Source organism: Leptonychotes weddellii, chromosome 2 (genome assembly GCF_054177405.1).
Source record: "Leptonychotes weddellii isolate Sample4059 chromosome 2, ASM5417740v2, whole genome shotgun sequence".
NCBI classification, from domain to species: Eukaryota; Metazoa; Chordata; class Mammalia; order Carnivora; family Phocidae; genus Leptonychotes; species Leptonychotes weddellii.
Window position 1 is genome coordinate 75092780 of NC_138370.1, and position 20528 is coordinate 75113307.

Here is a 20528-nt window from a genome sequence, read left to right on the forward strand (position 1 = left end):
ATATGTATTTTGGCTCCATATCATCAAATTAGATCTACTTCATTATTTTAGCACCTGCAGAGTGAATATTCATTATATAAATATACTATGATACATTTAATTAGCCCTATATTAATGGGCATTTTATTCATTTCTAGCATTTTGCTAATACAAACTATGCTACAATGAGAATCTTTGTACACATATCTTTGCACAATTGTGACTCCGTGATGTGCTTTAAGTAATAGAATGTGGAACACATGACATTTTCCTGCTTTTGTGCCATGGGTAGCGAGTTGCCAAGTAAGAAATCCAACCATTGGCAAATCCAATCCTGCCGTAGACTACCATGCCCTCCCAAACTATAGAACTGTAAATAAATAATACAATGTCTTAAGCTACTGATTTCTATGAAAGCTAGTTACACAGCAATAGGTAACCAAGAGATGCTTCATTAAATTTAAGACATTCTGTTCATCAAAATACACCATTAAGAAATGAAAAGAAAGTCATGGATTAGAAGGCATTTACAATACACACAACTGAAAAAGAACTTATATTCAGATTATATAAAGAACCTCTACAAATTAATGGAAAATCCAAATAGTAAATGGGCAAAAGGCTTGAGACACCTTATAAAAGAATGTATTAAAACAGATAATAGTTATATAAAAGTTATATAAAAGTAATCATGGAAATGCAAATTAAACTGCATCCATCAATGGTTAAAAGAGAGAGTTTGCCAATACCAAATGTTGACAAGGATTCCTGTAGCAAGTGAAATTTGTTTGCATACTTAGTGAGAGTATAAACAAGCACCACTACATGGGAGATACTGGGCAGTCCTTACCAAACAACCAGTAATTCCCTTACTACATTGATTCTCAAGTGAAATGAGTGTTCTTGTCCTCCAAAGACAGGTAAAAAAAAAAAAAATGTTCATAATAGCTTTACTAATAGCCAAAGTTAGAAGTAAGTAACCATAGACAAAATGTTACATTTATGCAGTGAATACACAGCAATGAAAAAAAGTAAATTACCGATATCTGTAATTACATGGATGAATATTGTTTTTCTTCATAAATGGCATCTTTCCATCTAAAATTTTTATTTTGCTTATGAGTACTTCCTCAACTAAAATTTTTTTTTAAATGCAGAAATACCTTGTTTTATTGTGCTTCACTTTTATTGCACTTCATAGATGCTGCATTTTATACAAATTGAAGGTTTTTGGCAACCCTGCATTGAGCAAGTCTATTAACATTTTGGTAATTTTCACAATATTTCAAACTTTTTATTATTATTATATTGTTATGGTGATCTATGGTTAGTGATCTTTGATGTTACCATTGTAACTGTTTTGGGGCTCCATGAACCCTACTCATATAACCTGGGAAACTTAATTGATAAATGTGTGTGTTCTGACTGCTCCAGCAACCAGCTATTCCTTAGCCCTCATCTCTCTCCTTCTCCCCAAGCCTCCCTATTTCCTGAGACACAATACTGAAGTTAGGCCAATTAATAACCATACAATGACCTCTAAGAGTTTAGATGAAGAGTCACATATCTCTCATTTTAAATAAAAAACTAGAAATAATTAAGCTTAGTGAGGAAAGAATATAAAAGCCAGGATAGGCTGAAAGCAAGGCCTCTTTCACTAAACAGTTAGCCAAGTTGTGAATGCAAAGGAAAACATCTTAAAGGAAATTAAAGTACTACTCCAGTGCACACAAATAATAAGAAAGCAAAACAGTTTTATTGCTGATATGAAAAAAGTTTGAGTAGTTTGGATAGAAGATCAAACCAGTCACGACATTCTCTTAAGCCAAATCCTAATCCAGAGCAAAGTCCTAAGTATCTTCAATTTTATGAATGCTAAGAGAGGTGAGGAAGCTGCAGAAGAAAAATTTGAAGCTAGCAGGGTTGGTTCATGAGGTTTGAGGAAAGAAGCTGTCTCATAATGTAAAAGTACAAAGTGAAGCAGCAAATACTGATATAGAAGCTACAGCAAGTTCTCCAGAAGAGCTAGCTAAGATCATTAATGAAAGTGGCTACACTAAACAACAGATTTTCAATGTAGATGAAACAGCCTTCTGTTGGAAGAAGATACTATCTAGGGCTTTCATAGCTGGAGAGGAGAAGTCAATGGTTAGCTTCAAAGCTTCAAAGTTGTAAAGGATGCCTGATTTTATTAGGGGCTAATGCAGTGGGGACTTTAAGTTGAAGCCAATGCTCACTTACCATTCTGAAAACCCTAGGAGCTTTAAGAATTATGCTACATCGGGGCGCCTGGGTGGCTCAGTCATTGAGCGTCTGCCTTCGGCTCGGGTCATGATCCCGGGGTCCTGGGATAGGGTCCCGCATCGGGCTCCCTGCTCTGCGAGAAGCCTGCTTCTCCCTCTCCCGCTCCCCCTGCTTGTGTTCCCTCTCTCGCTGTCTCTCTCTCTCTCTCTCTCTGTTGAAAAATAAATAAAATCTTAAAAAAAAAAAAAAAGAATTATGCTACATCTACTCTGCTCATGCTCCATAAATGCAGCAACAAAACCCGAATGACAGTTTATCTATTTGTAATATGGTTTACTAAATATTTTAAGCCCACCGTTGAGACCTATTTAGGAAAAAAGATTCCTTTCAGAATATTCTGTTCATTGACAATGTACCTGGTCACCCAAGAGCTTTAATGAAGATGTAATGAGATTAACGATGTTTTCATGCCCGCTAACATAACATCCATGCTGCAGCCCATGGGTCAAGAAATCATCTCAACTCTCAAGGCTTATATATATTTCATAAGGCTCTAGCTGCCATAAATAATGACTTCTCTGATGGAAGTAGGCAAAGTGAATAGAAAACTTTCTGGAAAGAATTCACCATTCATCCACTAAGAACATTTGTATTTGGGGGAGGAGGTCAAAATATCAACATGAACAGGACTGAGGAAGAAGTTAATTCCAACCTTTATGTATGTCTTTGAGGGGTTCAAGACTTTAGCAGAGGAAATAACTAAAGATGTGGTAAAAAATCTTTACAGATGAGGAATTGCTTCTTATGGATGAACAAAAAAGTGGTTTCTTGAGATGGAAGCTATTCCTAAAGATGCTGTAAAGATTTTTGAAGTGATAAAGGGTTTATACTATTACACAAACTTGGGGCGCCTGGGTGGTTCAGTCTGTTAAGCTTCTGACTCTTGATTTCAGCTCAGGTTATGATCTCAGGGTCATGGGATTGAGCCCTGCATCGGGTTCTGTGCTGAACGTGGAGCCTGCTTAAGATTTTCTATCTCTCTCTCCCTCTGCCCCTCTCCCTGAGTGCATGCACATGCTCTCTCTCTCTCTCATAAAAAAATAGAATATTACATAAACTTAGTTGATAAATCAGTGGCAGGGTTTGAGAAGTTTGACTTCAATTCTGAAATAAGTTATACTGTGGGTAAAATGTTATCTAACAGCATCGCATGCTACAGAGACACTGTGAAAGGAAGAGTCAACTGAGATGGCAAACTTCAGTGTTCTCTTATTTTTTAAATTTTTTTCATTGTTGTCTTATTTTAAGAAATTGCCATAGCCACTCCAACCTTGAGCAACCATGACTCTGATCAGTCAGCAGCCATCAACATTGAGGTAAAAACCCACCACAAGCAAAAATATTAGTATTCACTGATGGTGATTTGCATACTTTAGCAATATAGTATTTTTTTTTTTTTAGCAATAAAGTATTTTTAAATTAAGGTATATAATACTCCTCCACCCCAGCCCTAATCTTAATCCTAACCCTTTATTTGAGAAAAAAAATAAGATGTGGTACATATACAATGGAATATTACTCTACCATAAGAAAAATATAATCTTGCCATTTGCAATGACATGGATGGAGCTAGAGTTATGCTGATTGAAATAAATCGGTCAGAGAAAGACAAATACCATATGATTTTGCTCATATATGGAATTTAAGAAACAAAACAAAGGAGCAAAGGTGGGGGCAGAGAAAAAGAGAGGAAACCCAGAAGCAGATTCTCAACTACAGAGAACAAACTGATGCTTACCAAAGGGGAAATGGATTAAACAGATGATGGGGATTAAGGAGTGCACTTGCTGTGATGAGCACCAGGTGATGTATGGAAGTGATGAATCACTATATTGTACTCCTGAAACTAATATTACACTATATGTTAACTAACTGGAATTTAAATAAAAACTCAAAAAAATAAAGGTATGTATATTTTTTAGACATAATGCTATTGAACACTTAATATACTGCAGTGTAATGTAAACATAACTTTTATATGCACTGGGAAAGCAAAAAATTCATTTGCCTTGCTTTATTGCAACATTTACTTTATTGTGGTGGTCTAGAACTGTACCCACAATATGCCTTTATATTATTTTAGCATTTTTATAGATTTTGGTTTTAATATTTAAATCTTTGATTTATTTGCAATTATTGTTTGTTTCAAGAGTAGTAAAAGTCAGCATTATTTCTTTCTGATGGCTAGCTATGTATTCCCACATTTACAAAGTCCTTGTATTTTCTTCACTAATTTGGAATGGAAATTTGTCATATATTATATGCCTATGCTTGTTCATGTTTGTTTCTCAATTTTGTAATTAGCACCATTAATATTTTTATGTGCCAATATGAAGCTATTTTAATAATAAAAACCTTATTAACCTTTTACTTATTTTCCCTTTAGAATATCCTGGCTTTTCTAAAAAGAAAAAAAAAGTTTTTTTGTTGTTAAAAACTTTAACATTAGAACAATTGAGTTCCAGAGACTATTTGATAGGATTACAGTTCAGATTATTTAGGGGAGAAATGACATACTTAAATATAAAGAACTCTAATCAAAAACAATGTTTTATGATTCCATTATTCAAATTTTATTTTATGTCCTACACAAAAATTTCAAGTTTTCTTTATATAGATCTTCAATTCCTAAGTACATTGCCACTGGATATCAGCTACAATCTTTTTTTCTCTTCTTGACTTTTTTTCTTTCTCCCTCTCTCCCTCCCTATTTTCTTTCTTTTAAGAAATACTGTCGGGCACCTGGGTGGCTCAGTCGTTAAGTGTCTGCCTTCGGCTCGGGTCATGATCCCAGGGTCCTGAGATCAGCCCCACATCGGGCTCCCTGCTCAGAGGGAAGCCTGCTTCTTTTTTTTTTTTAAAGATTTTTATTTATTTATTTGACAGAGAGAGACACAGCGAGAAAGGGAACACAAGCAGGGGGAGTGGGAGAGGGAGAGGGAGAAGCAGGCTTCCCACCGAACAGGGAGCCCGATGCAGGGCTGGATCCCAGGACCCTGGGATAAATAAATAAAAATCTTAAAAAAAAAAATAAAAGAAATACTGCAAATGAGGTCTTTTTCTCATTAGATTTTGTTATATTTATTACGCAAATGACTTTTTAATTAATTGTGTAGCTAACCACCTTAAAACAGTTTCTTAATAGAAATTACCATATTATGGTTGAGTTTTCAGAGTTTTACAGAAATGCAACAACAGCATCTGCCAAAAGTATTCTTATTTATATACTGCTTACATAAGTGGCTTACCTAATACCATCAGAGTATTTAAAATAATTGTTTTTTGAAAAACTGTGTTTTCATAAAAATGATATTTAGCTGAGATAATGTATTTTAATTTCTTATTTGCTAGCCAATTATTCCTTAAAGATGTCAAACTATATTCCCCACAACTCACCTTCATTTTAGGTAAAGTGTGCATATAAGTCTGTTTGTTTTCATTAATGAATGCAGAAGTTCAAGTGTCTCTTTTAGCACCTATTATCTGTTTTCCTCCTTTGAATCAGTAAAATTAATGTATGTCCTAATATTGAAGAATCTACATTCATTAGATAAAATTCACTCACTTCATGATACATATGTATTAATATTACATTTAGTATTTTTGGACTGGTATTTATAGTAATATTGGTTAGTAATTTTCTTCAATTTATTCTTTACCATTTTCAAGTTTGGGTGATAGCATTTTCCTAGCTTTCTAAAAGGAATTGTACAAATTTCTACCTTTCTCTATGATCTAGACAAATTTAAATATAATAAGAACTGTCTATCCCCTAATAGAAAAGAATGCACCTGTGAACAATCTGGACATAACATTTTTGAAGGATAGTTATTTAATAATTTTTCAAACAGTTTAAAATTATTCTTTTAGATTTTCCATCTCTTTTGGGTCCAGTTTTTCTAAGTCCAGGTTTTCAAATTAACTCATAATGCTGAGAGAGGTAGTAAAAATAAATCTGCCACTTACCTTTCTAATATTATTTGTGCTTAAATTTTGCCATTTTTTTCTGATTTCTATTTTATAAATATTTATTTTTATCTTTTAAAATTATTTTCTTCCCTATTCATTTTTTTAATTTTGCTGTTCTTTTAATGATTGAATAAATTCTGTTTCACTTTGATTCCATTTTTTTTCCTTTTCTTGTAACATAGGTATATATAATATTAATTTTTCATCTGAACATTTTTAGCAGTATCACAAAATATCTAATAAGTAGTGTTATTGCCTTTATATTCTGCAATTTTATAGTTTTTTTTAAGAGTTAATATTTAGGTTTTGCATTTCTACCTGGTATTTTTTTGGGGGAGGGGGGTCTCTTTTCAGTTTCTATTTTTATTATTGTATTTATTTCTAGTGTTATTGCATTTGAGTCAGAAAAAAGTGGTTTTACTCTTTCATTAATAATAATGTCTAGGAATCATGGTAAATGTATATGTAAATGAAGTATTTTTTGAGTGGTTGCAAAGTATATTCTATGTGCTCAGTGTATGTAAGTAGACAAACATATCTTTGTATCCTACCAAAATTATTTTCTCCACATACTTAATTTTATTGGGAATATTTCATCTATTATTGGCTAGTACATAAATAGAAGCTGCTGATATTTTTCTAGAATTCTTGTTTTGTTAATTTTAATGCTCTTTAATTATTTAACATATGTATAATACTACTATATACCTGACTTCATACCAAGTCTTTTATAAGTATTAACTGATTTCATTCTAGAAGTAAGTTTTTGAAAATGTACTATTATTTGCACTTTAGAGATGAGGAAATTGAGACACTGAGAACCTAAGTGACTGACTCAAAGTCACATAGCTCTATTCAGTGAACCTAGGATTTGTAGTCAGTCATATTGACCAGAATCCCTGCTCTGAATTATTCCACAAAGCACTAAAGAATCTCCAAAAAAACTATTAGAGTAAATAAACTAATTCAGTAAAGTTGCAAGATACAGTGTTAACTAATTTGATTTTGTGTATGTGCAGACATTTGACCAGTGATACTATTTGGATTTGATTACATATTTTTTTCTTTCAATTTATTTCCTGGAACCAGTTTGCTCACTTATCGTCTATATATGTTAGCTTGTCATTGTCTCTTTCTTTCTCTCTTTTTTAAAGATTTTATTTATTTATTTGAGCGTGCGCGCGAGAGAACGAGAGCGCAAGAGCAGGGGGTGGGAGCAACAAGACTCCCCGCTGAGCAGGGAGCCCAGTTGGGGACTCGATCCCAGGACCCTGAGATCATGACCTGAGCTGAAGACAGACGCTTAACCAACTGAGCCACCCAGGCACCCCTGTCATTGCCTGTTTGAGGCCATATAAGAAGCCATATTTTTCATTGTTCTTTGTTTCACTGATTTTTAAAATTTGATCTACTTTGTGATACAATTCATCGTTCTGTGTTTGTCCACCAGAGGTTGTGTATTTGGAGGTGTCATAGCATATAGGTTGCTTTGCTCAGTCCCTTTTAGGTTTCACTCATCCCTGAAGAGAGACCATTCTCCAAGAATCAGCTATTTGCAGAAGTGTTTTTGAGAGGGCAAAAAGGTCAATGAGCTGTAAGAGCTCATCTTGGACATTTTTTCTGTGGTTTCCAAATTTTTCTTCCTTGAGGTAGTAAGCAGTACCTTTGGCTCTCAGTTTTCCTTCACTGGCTCATTGTATGTCAATGTGGCATTTTCTTCCTTTCAGCGGACAAGCTTGAAAACTGCATTTCTGCATGCTCCTTCACCTTGCCTCCTACCAGCGTGCTTCTTGCCCAGACAGTATGTAGGGGTGGGCTCTTTTCCAGCCCCCTTTCCCCTGACACACCTCTATGATGAATATGATTTAAAGACATCTCCTTGCCTGTCTATTCAAACATTGCAATTTCAATGAAGAACACCTCAAAATGGCCCTTTGGAAAGTGACATAAAACTTGTAATTCTCCGTGCTCCTCTCACTCTGATGTAGATACGCATAGACAGTTTTTTTCTCTTGTCTCTCTTCATTATACTGATCCAATAGTTGCTGCTGGTTGGCAATCTTATTCCAGGTCTGAGGTGTGTGTGTGGGTTTGGTCCTAATTTTATTAAAGGTGAATTTTCTATTTCTCATTTTTTTGTCTTAGAGAATTGGATTCAGGAAAAAAGTGAGCAAAGTGAACTTTGTTATCTACAAACGGAAGTCAAAACATGATTTAGACCTTGATGTCTCTTGTAAGTTACTCAGAATACAGAACGATTAAAAGATAAAAATGACCTGCTGTAAGAGCAATGGATGAGTGTGTTCACATATTTATAATTGTACTCTTTTTTAAAGCTTGCAGCCTTATGTTCCATCCAAATAGGGCATTATCATATATCATGTCATATTCAATATAATATGCACCACTATGCAGAATTCAAATTCTGTACTAAATTGTGTTGATATACTATCCCAAAAACGTATTAAGTATCCCAACATCTATTACATGAATGAATAAAAAAAGCACATGCATAATACTAAAGGGACAATATACCAGGTCTTTGTAATGTAATTATTCAAAGCGTTTTATATGTTTTTATGATATTGCCTGGATCTCTGAAACCTAAATTATAAGTGTCTTTCCAGATACTATGCATAAAAATAGAACATTTTCTCAAATTACATTCTCATTTCCAAGATAATATAGTTTTTCTCATATATTTTGATTCATTTCAAATTTCTTTCCAATGGTTATTGCTGTCTTTGGCTACCTCATTTGAGTACTTGAATAATATTTCAAATGTTATTTGAATTCAGCAAGTTTAGATGCTCCATGACAATTAGGGACATTTAGGTTGGAGGGAAGATTTCTCTGTCATTAAGTGAAAGAGTGAAGTTTTAGGCTAATGTATTATTTATTTACTTCTGGGGAGCAAAATGTCTCAAAATTTAGCTATTAAAAAATAACAAATATTTATCACCCACAGTTCTGGGTCAGGATCTGGTCACAGCTTATCTGGGTGTCTCTGGTTCATGGTCTCCCTTAAGGTTTCAGTCTGGGTCTTGACAGAGGCTGTGGTCTCTTCTGAAGGCTCTACTGGAGGGAGGGATCCCATTCACAAGCTCCCTCATATGGCTGTTGGCAGGCCTTGGTCACTTGCCCAGTAGGCCTCTTCATAGGGATGCTTCATAATGTGGCTGCTAATTTTCCTCAGGGCAACTAAAGTCAGTTTTATTTCCTGATCTCAGAAGTGACATATCACTTCTTCCAATTCTCCTTGTAAGAAGGAAGTTGAACTTAGTCCACACTGAAGGGCAGAAAATTACACAAGGGCATGAATACCAAGGGGTGGGGATCATTGCAAGCCATCTTAGAGGATGCCTACCACAGCTAACTTCTGAAATAGTGTGAAAATGGATCAGAAACAACATTAAAATAACCTTTTAAATCCATAGTTCTCTGATTATTACTTTTAAAAAATATTTTCACAGTGGTTCAAGGTAATGATATGCAAAATTCTTTCAAAAAAGGATGTGCAATGGGTAAAATAGGCTGTGTATCTGTGTCTGACAGAAACAAGAATGTTGGTAATTAGGAAATTGTTCCACTCCTTAGACTGTTTCAAAAATAGCTTAGCTATTTGTGATTTGTTTCAGAAGAAAAAGGAGGACACAGAAAAATAGCTAGCCTATTAGTTGTCCTGGGTTTTAAAAGAGGAATATCTGTGGGGTCCATGTTGGTTTCTAAACATCTCAGCTAAATACTGGAAAGGAGATTCACTTCAATTCTTTAAGCTTCATCTTTAAAAGGAAGTACAGAGTATCAACAAATCAGATTTGTCATTAATATTAATAAATAAACTGGCAGAGTAGGCATCTGTCTGCTTTCCTCTTATCCTCATATTGTTTCCACTCTCCTTCTATCACTTCTGTCACACTGAAGAATTTTCTGTCCCATCCAACTTTATGTGATTTTTCTCTTCTCCAAAAAGTTACAGCAGTTTGAATTTCCAATATCACTGATTATCATTATATTTAATATTATGGACCCAGGACTCCAAGATGGCGTCAGTCGTACCAGTGAAGGAGAAGATGCTCATGGATGTGAAACTAGGAGAGCTGCCCAGCTGGATACTGATGCTGGATTTCACCCCTAAGGGCATTGCTGGAGCATTTCAAAGAGGTTACCAGCAGTATTACAACAAGTATGTCAATGTGAAGAAAGGGGGCGTTGCTGGGATTTCTATAGTGCTGGCAGTTTATGTGCTTTTCAACTACTGTTGTGTTACAAGGAACTCAAACACGAGCGGCTATGAAAGTACCACTGAAGAGGGCCCAGTGTGGAGGCACATCTGGCATTCCTGACCATGACCTTTGCCTGGCACCCTTGAATCCTTTCATATTAACATCCAATAAAAGATGAATGCTCATCTCTATATTTTGAAGTATTTAGCTAAGTTTCTGTACATTGTATATGTTCAACATGGACTTATTTAATTCTGTTGAGTGGAATTCATAAATAGGACTAACTATTAATACATTTACTCTACTCAAAATAAAGATTATAGGCTAGTTTACATTAGTAGTCTACAAAAATAATAAATGCCAAATTTATACATTTTTATTATTTGCAGTAGTTGCAATGTTGTCCTTCCGATGTAATTTTGCTTTGAGCATTGAAATTAATTCAAACTTCAATTGATCCAAATTTTCAGTTTATTTTTTAAAGAATCAAGTTTGTTTCCCATATGAAATAAATCCAGTGGGACCATATAAATAACAAAATTATTGACATGTATATTTTGACATTATTTTTTTTCTAGCTTTTGTTGCTTTGAGGCTATTTGGCATTTTAATATAAATAATAAATTCATGTACATATATGTTGGGATAAACCCACAATTATGAAGCAAACCTATATACATCAAGAGATGTATACTACTGTTTTACAACAAAAAGCCATTTTCAAATTGTGAGTCACTTATTTAGCTAAGGAAAAGTAACAAGTCTTTTAAGAAAATAGAAGCTACTTTTATTTGCTGTGCAGCATTGGCTAGTTTGGAGAGATGAATATTGTTTTCTATGCCAATGACATTGATTTAGTTTTATGATAAAGAAGCTACTTATATTTGAGAAAAATATATTTTTTCTATTATTTTTTCACGGTAAAATATATAAGACAAGGAGGAAGTTACACAATTACCTTAATTTGCATTTTTATTCCCAAAATTATTTTCATAAAACAACACAAATAATTTAGAATATTGTCTGGTACTCAAGAAATATTTTTGAATGAGTTTTGATGATTATTTAATTTTCTTAAAAGAGTTATATTATTTTTTCCGTTAACAGTAATTAAAATATTAAATTAAATTTAATTAAATTAAAATATTTTAATTAAAATATTAAATTAATTAAAATATATAAAATAACAAAACCAAAATGCAGAAACTGATTCTGAAGCCATCTTTTCAGATAAATAAAATCACATTTGATCTTGTGTGGATGCACACACACATATTGCATGTGCAGGTATATGTATATTTATATGAAAGCAAGGATATATGTTTAACAACTAAAAGTAATTTTGAAAATATACATAATAATTTGTTCTAAGTACTGATATTATAGTATTTCTATAATTATTGTATATGGTAAAATTCCAATGAAGAAATTCTCCTAACCTGTATGTTTTACTTATCATCTTCCTTCTTGTCCTCTTTCAAATGTTCTATGTATTCTTCCATATTTTGTGTCAGCCATATGTGTATGTGTGTGCACATGTGTGTATAGAGAGATATATAAATATTGATACATATATGTACACAAGTATATATAGAATGTTTTGGACTTTTTTTATACAAAATACCATAATAAATACACTCTTCTAAATTTCTTCTAAATTTTTTTTCAATAAATTATGTTATGGAGATCTCCCCAAGCATTCCTAAAACTTATGTAAATTATGGAAACTCCTAAAAAATTTTCCCAAATCAAGAGAATTTGATCAACACAAAAAAATGACATAAATAAATAAATGAAAGCATAGAAGTAACTCTACCTTCCAAAAAGCAAATGGCAAAAGTAAATACAACCAACCCTATTAATAATTATATTAAATATAAATGGACCTAACAATCCAAACAAAAGGGAAATACTGTTAAACTTGCAAAAAGGCAAGAACTAACAATAAGAGCTCAATTTTCCTTATTGAATAATTGAAAAGTCAATATATTGTATAGATATAATAATTATGAATATATATGCACTTAACAACAGAGCTTTAAAATATATGAGGCAAAAATTGACAATACCTATGTAAGAATAAATAAATCCACAATAATAGGTGGAGATTTAAAAGAAAATAAACTTTGTTAAAGATTTTATTTATTTATTTGAGAGAGAGAGTGCATGTGAGTTGGGGGGAGGGGCAGAGGAAGAGTGAGAGGGAAATAATCTCAAGCAGACTCCACACTGAGCATGGAGCCTGACATGAAGCTCAATCCCACAATCCTGAGATCATGACCTGAGCTGAAACCAAAAGTCAGATGCTTAACCGACTGAGCCAGCCAGGCACCCCTTACTTCTGTTTTTGATAAAGGGAACTTGACAAAAATAATGAGCAAGGATATAGAATATTTGATTGACACTATCAACAATCTTAGTCTAATTAACACTTAAAAAAATATTATATCCACTAACTTCAGAATGCACATTCAGGTACACATAATGCATTCAGCAAGAATGACTCCATGCTGCATTTAAAAATAAGTCTCCATATATTTCAAAAACAAATAATCTCCCAAGGAATCTTTTCTCACTACAAAAGAAATAAATTAGAAAGCAATAAAATATAACATCCAGAAATGTCCTCAAATATCTGGAAATCAGACAAAGTACACTTAAATATCTTATAGATAAAAAGAATAATAAAGGGAATGGGAAAATATTTTGAACTGGATGATAATTAAAAAAAGCATCAAAATTTTAAAAATTTAAAGAATTTAACTATAGAAACAAAGGGAAATGCACAAATTTAGATGTTTCTATTGGAAAAGAAGAGTCTAAAATTACTGAGCAAAGCTCCCACCTTAAAAATTAGAAAAAGAACCATTAAATTCAAGTAAGTAGAAGGATAGAAAATAAAGACAAGATTAGAAATTAATATAAGACAGATGAAAAATAGAGAAAAATTAAGAAAGTCCAAAGTTGGGGCGCCTGGGTGGCTCAGTTGGTTAAGCGACTGCCTTCGGCTCAGGTCATGATCCCGGAGTCCCTGGATCGAGTCCTGCATCGGGCTCCCTGCTCGGCAGGGAGTCTGCTTCTCCCTCTGACCCTCCCCCCTCTCATGTGCTCTCTCTGTCAAATAAATAAATAAAATCTTTAAAAAAAAAAAAAAAAGAAAGCCCAAAGTTGTTAGAAAACATCAACAAGAGAGGCTCCTACACTGAATGATAAGAAAAAAGGAAAGAGAACAAAATTATCAATGCCAAGAATGAAAGAGTGGGCCCCACTAAAGGGCCATAAGGAAATTAAAAATATGAGGGAATATTAGAACTTTATTGACATGTTAGACAAATATTGACAACTTAAAAAGAAGGAAGAAATTCCTGAAAGACATAAATTACTAAAACTGATAGCAAGAATAAATTGAAAATCTTAATCCTTGTATTTCTATTAAAGGAATTGAAATCAAAATAAAAACTTTCCCACAAATAAAACTCCAAGGTCAGATTGGTTCACTGTTGAATTGTATCAAATATTTAAGGAAGAAATAATATGAAGCCAAGATTAATACTTTCCAGAGATAGATCAGTAGGCATCCCATTTTATTTGGCCAAGATGTCTCTGGTACCAAAACCAGGCAAAGGTATTACAAAAATAAATTACAAACTAATAGCTTCATGAACATCAATGCAAATTCTTTAACAAAATATTAGCAAATCTAATTCAACAATATATAAAAAGAATAATACATTGTAACCCAGTGGAATTCCAGAAATGCAAGTTTGTTTAACATAAAAAATCAACCTTGTATCCAAAGACATAAAGAACTCTTAAAATCCGATCAATGAATGGGCCAAAAATTATAACAGGTACCTCAAAAAGAAGATGCAAAGATAGCAAATGAGCATGTGAAAAGATGCCCCCCATCATCTGACATCAGGGAAATGCAATTTAACACAACAATGAGATACAAAATCCAGAACACTGGCGCCACTGAATGCTAGTGAGGTAATGGAGCAACTGCTGGCGAGAATGCAAAATGGCACAGCCACTTTGGATTATAGCTTGGCAGTTTCTTACAAGCAGAGTCTAACCATATAATCCACCAGTTGTGCACCACTCCTAGGTGCTTATCCAAAGAAGGTGAAAACTTATATCCAAAACAATCAAACAAACTTCTGTCCTGCATACAAATGCACCTTTACTCATAACACTGAAACTCAGAAGCAATCAACTATCTAAGATTCTTGCAATAGATGAATGAATAAATACATTGTGGTATATCGATCGATTGAATGGAATATTGTTCTGTGATAAAAATAAATGAACTTTCCATCCCTGAAAAGACAGGGGGGGAGGACCTTTAATGAATATTGCTAAGTAAAATTTCAGTCTGAAGAGACTTCATACTATATGATTCCAATTCTATGACCTTCTGGAAAATGCAAAACTATAGCGACAGTAAAAAGACAGTGGTTGCCCATGCTTAAGGGGTGGGGGCTGAGGGTAGAGTAGAGGGCAGAGGGACAAATAAGTTAAGCTAGGAGATAATATTCAAAGTACTCTGTACTATACTTAATGACATTATGTGTGTAGCAAAACCTATTAAAATTATACAACACAAAAAATAAACCCTATGTAAACTATGGTCTTTGGTTAATAGTATTGTAGCGATGCTGAATTATCACTTGTTACAAATGTAGCATGCCAGTGCAAGATGTTAATAGTAGGGGAAAAACTATGGGTTGAGGGAAAGGGAACATACAGGAAGTCTATGCTCTATGTACTTTCTGTTCACTTTTCTGTAAACTTGTAACTGTTTTAAGAAATAAGGCTAATAAAACAATTTTTAAAAACCAATCTGGTTTGCCATGTCACTAAATAAAGAAGGGCATAGTTATTTCAATATATGCAGAGAAAGAATTTGACAAAATTCAACACTGTTTCATGATAAACAGAAGATCTCTGCAAATTAAGAATAGGTGTGTAAAAATCGGTTTACCTTAAAACTGGTTTGAGGTAGCTCTATGCTTATACTGGGTAATGCTTGAAAATCTGAAACTAGGGGTGCCTGCGTGGTTCAGTCGTTAAGTGTCTGCCTTCGACTCAGGTCATGATCCCAGGGTCCTGGGATCGGGCCCCGCATCAGGCTCCCTGCTCAGCGGGAAGCCTGCTTCTCCCTCTCCCACTCCCCCTGCTTGTGTTCCCTCTCTCGCTGTGTGTCTCTCTGTCAAATAAAATCTTAAAAAAAAAAAAAAGAAAATCTGAAACTAATACTTGACCAAGATAAGAATAAATTGTGCTAGCTAGTACTTTTTAATGTTTGATTGAAATTTCACAATTTTCCTGGAAACAATCTATGCTCTTGTCTCCATTGTTTACTGAAAATGTATACATTAATGGTTTACACCTTGTTTAACTGGTTACACAGCCTGCTTTTAGATACTTTCCTAGTTGGTTTTAGAAGATCCCTTTAACAACTTTGCTTTGGATCCCCAGAAAGCAAAGCGTCTCACATAGTTTGAAGATGAAACACATTCTACGTCACTGAGAAAAATCTCTAGGGGTTGTGTTTGGAAGTTTTCTGAACCCTAAGATGATTTCCTGTACTTTCTTTCTCTCGCTGTACCATATCCTTTATCTTTATGAACACCTTCCATGAGTTTACCCTGTGGATGTTCTTTCAATTATTGACTGTTCAATTGCTGCTGTTAGTAGTGTGAGCAAGGTAATTGTAACACTCTTGACTCTATAGTATAAATAATTGCTAAGTCTTGATTTGGGAAAAAGATGAGGAATGGCAGAATGGAGAATCTGTAAAGGCAAAGAGGCTTCTTGACAACCTCTGCTTTGAGGTCCTCACTCAATCATTGTGACTACTGAAAGGAGGAAACACGTATCAACGGAAATCGGAGGTGGTAGATAATAGGTGGTCAGGGAGGGTAGCTAAGTGGATTAAAAATACATTCAAACCAAGGGGGAAGTCAGACACTTAGTATGGTAATTTGGTTGCTTTTGGTTGCTTTCAAGAAAACAAAAGTAATTGATAAAAATCTCAAGGCTGCCAAGGCCTCCAAATTATAGTTCCTGATCCTTTGTGTTAAAAAGAACAAACATGAGAGATAGGCAGTTATCTTCTTAGATTGAAATATGGTTCTCATCCAATAAAAGGAGATGCTATAATTTTGAACGGCAGGATGGCTTAGGATCTCTTAGTACAACCCCAGCAGGGAACCCAAGTCTATTTGCCTTGTCCAGTTATGGGGAAGAAACTTTACTGGAATTGCTAGACACTGGTGCATAAAGTAATGCCATAACTAAACCTGCTAATCAAAACTTAAAGGGCAATAGAATTATGTTAGGAAGATATGGTGATACAGCTTTAAGACCTCAAAGTGCGAGCAGGATAAAAGTAAGACTTTAAGAACAAATGTTATCTAAAAATTTAAGAAGAAATATTGCTGTTTTACCCTTTCCAGAGTATATTATTTTAATGGGAGTGTTTAAATGGGAGTCTATATCCTTTTCCAAACCATTGGAAAATGAATGTTATTCAAATCTGCTCTTTGTTCTGTTTTAATATTTATACCGAGAGGAACTTTTAAAATTACCTACGCACCCTAGTGGTTAATTTAAATCAATATCGTATAACTTGAGAAGAATCAAGAAATTTCAGCTTTAGGGGCACCTGGGTGGCTCAGTCTCTTAAGCATCTGCCTTCAGCTTGGGTCATCATCCCAGGGTTCTGGGATCCAGCCCCACATGGGGCTCTCTGCTCAGCGGGGAGCCGGCTTCTCCCTCTGCCTCTGCCTACCGCTCTGCCTACTTGTGCACTCTCTCTGTCAAATAAATTTAAAAAAAAATTCAGCTTTAATGAAAGATATATTACAGGCAAGTCTGTAAGTACCCACAAATTATTTAATAGTCCAGTATGGCCTTGGAGAAAAGGTGATGAATCCAGGGGTTAACTTTAGGCTATATAGAACAACATGGAGGTTTGCCTTCAATAGCATCAGTTCTGTCCATTATGGTATTAATTCAAACTATGCAAGAAACTAAGAGAGATTGATATTCTGTGTTCAGAGGATCAGTATTCTGTGTTCAATCTGGCTAATGCTTACTTTTCAATAACCATTTCAAAAAACTCTTTAAAAAGAAGAAAACTGGGGGGGAAAGCTAGAACCAATGTGCAATCATGTGAGACAAACTCTAAAATACATTTAGAGTTTGCAATATTGTGCTTTCACAGGAATATTTAAATTTTCCTCCTTGTTGCCAGAGTCTTTAGAGAAGAAATGTATACTTAATTAATTTGGAAGTACTAATATATTATTTTGAGGATATATGTTCATTCACAATCTGAAGATCAAGCTAATATCAAATTACAGATTCTGATTAATCATATGACATCCAGTGTATAGATAATCTGACTATGGCACATTTCCCAACAAAAATGGGAAGATTCTTAGGAAACTTCAATTAGCAAATCAAATCCAACAACGTACAAAAAGAATTATCCATCATGATCAAGTCATATTTATCCTAGGTATGGAAGACTGGTTCAAGATTAGAAAAACAATTAATATAATCCATCATATAAACAGACTAAAAAAGAACAAGTCATATGATCAAATCAATTTGACAAAATCTAACAATCATGAGAAAAATTCTCAGTAAAATAAGAAGTGTGCCTGGGCAGCTCAGTCAGTTAAGTGTCTGCCTTTGGGGTCTTGGGATCAAGTCCCACATCAGGCTCCCTGCCTGTTTCTCCCTCTCCCCTCATCCTGCTTGTGCTCTCTCTCGGACTCTCTCTCTCTCAAATAAATAAATAAAATCTAAAAAAAAAAAAAAGAATAGAAGATAGTTGTCTCAGTTGCAGAAAGAATATATACAAAAAAACTGCAGCTAATATCATAATGGTGATAAACTTAAAGCTGACCTATTTAAATCATATACAATGCAAGGGTGACCCCTCTCATCCATCCTTTACAACATCATACTAGAAGTTCTTGTTCATGCACTAAGTCAAGAAAGGAAATAAAAGTTATGCAGATTTGGATGAAAGAAGTAACTGTTTTTGTTTGTAGATATGATCATCTATGTAGAAAATCCAAAAGAATCAACAAAAAAATTCCTGGAGCTAAAAAGGGATTATAGCAATGTTGCAGGATACAAGATTAATATACAAAAGTCAATCACTTTCCTATATATCTACAATAAACAAATGGAATTCGAAATAAAAAATACAAAACCATTTAAATTCTAGTTAGTTAATATATAGTATAATATTAGTTTCAAGAGTAGAATTAGTGATTCATTTATTACATATAACACCCAGTTATTTGGGTGCTATATGTAAGTGCTCATCACAACAAGTGCCCTCCTTAATTACCCATCACCCATTTAGCCATCCCCCAACCACCTCCCTTCCAACAACCTCCAATTCGTTCTCTGCAGTTGAGAGTCTCTTTTATGGTTTTCCTCCCTCTTTCTTTCTTTCCCCATGTTCATCTGTTTTGTTTCTTAAATTCCACATGAGTGAAATCATGGTATTTGTCTTTCTTTGACTGACTTATTTCACTTAGCATAATACTGTCTAGTTCCATCCAGGTCATTACAAATGGTAAGATTTCATTCTTTTTGATGGCTGAGTAATATTCCATTACATACCTATACATTATCTCTTCCTTACCCATTCATCAGTGGATAGAAATTTGGGCTCTTTCCATAATTTGGTTATTGTTGAGAATGCTGCTATAAACATCAGGATGCATGTGCCCCTTTGAATCAATATTTTTGTATCCTTTGGTAAATACCTAGTAGTGCAATTGCTGGGTTGTAGGGTAGTTCTATTTTTAATTTTTTGTGGAACCTCCATACTTTTTCCAGAGGGGCTGCACCAGTTTGTATTCCCACCAACAGTATAAGAGGGTTCCCCTTTTTCCTCATCCTCACCAACAGCTGTTGTTTCCTCTGTTGTTAATTTTAGCCATTCTGACAGTTGTGAGGTGGTGTCTCATTGTGGTTTTGATTTGTATTTCCCCAATGACTCACGTGAAGCAGTTTTTCATGTGTCTGCTAGCCATTTGGATGTTTTCTTTGGAAAAATTTCTATTCATGTCTTTTGTCCATTTCTTAACTGGATTTTTTTTTGGGGGTATTGAGTTTGATAATTTCTTTATAGATTCTGGATATTAACACTTTATCAGATATGTCATTTGCAAATCTTCTCCCATTCTGAAGGTTACCTTTTAGTTTTGTTGATCGTTTCTTTCACTGTGCAGAAGCTTTTTATCTTGATGTAGTCCCAATAGTTCATTTTTGCCTTTGTTTCCCTTGCCTCAGGAGACATGTCTAGTAAGAAGTTGCCAAGGCCAATGTCAAAGAGGTTGTTGTTTGTGTTCTCCTCTAAGATTTTGATAGTTTTCTGTCTTATATTTAGGTCTTTCATCCATTTTGAATTTATTTTTGTATATGGCATAAGAAAGCAGTCCATTTTCATTCTTCTGCATGTTTCTGTCCAGTTTTCCCAATACCATTTGTTGAAGAGACTGTCTTTTTTTCTTTCGATATTTTTTTTCTGTCTGTTGAAGATTAGTTGACCACAGAATTGAGGGTCCATTTCTGGGTTTTCTATTCTGTCCCTTTGATCTATGTGTCTGTTTTTGTGCTGGTACCATACTGTCCTGATGACTACAGCTTTGTAATACAGCTGGAAGATTCAGAATTGTCATGCCTCCAGCTTTGCTTTTCTTTTTCAAGATTGCTTTGGCAATTCAGGATATTTTGCAGTTCCACACAAATTTTAAGATTGTTTGATCTATCTCTGTGAAAAATGCTGTTGGTATTTTGATAAGGGATAGCACTAAATGTGTAAATTGTTTGGGGTAGTATAGACATTTTAACAATATTTTTTCTTCCAATCCATGAGCATGTTTTGTTTTGTTGATTGTTTACTGCACAGGAATGTTTTTCCATTTCTTTGTGTCTTCCTCAATTTCTTTCCTAATTGTTATATACTTTTCACAGTACAGATCTTTTATCTCTTTGGTTAGGTTTATTCTTAGG

At 34.2% G+C, this 20528-nt stretch overlaps 1 long non-coding RNA gene and 1 pseudogene across 1 annotated transcript in view; one reads left to right on the forward strand and one right to left on the reverse strand.

Annotated features, from left to right (window-relative positions):
- LOC145720322 (uncharacterized) overlaps positions 1-20528 on the reverse strand; it is a 217015-nt gene that overhangs the window by 81037 nt on the left and 115450 nt on the right. The gene's annotated exons all lie outside the window — the stretch shown is intronic.
- LOC102726541 (ATP synthase F(0) complex subunit f, mitochondrial pseudogene) lies at positions 9592-10561 on the forward strand (annotated as a pseudogene).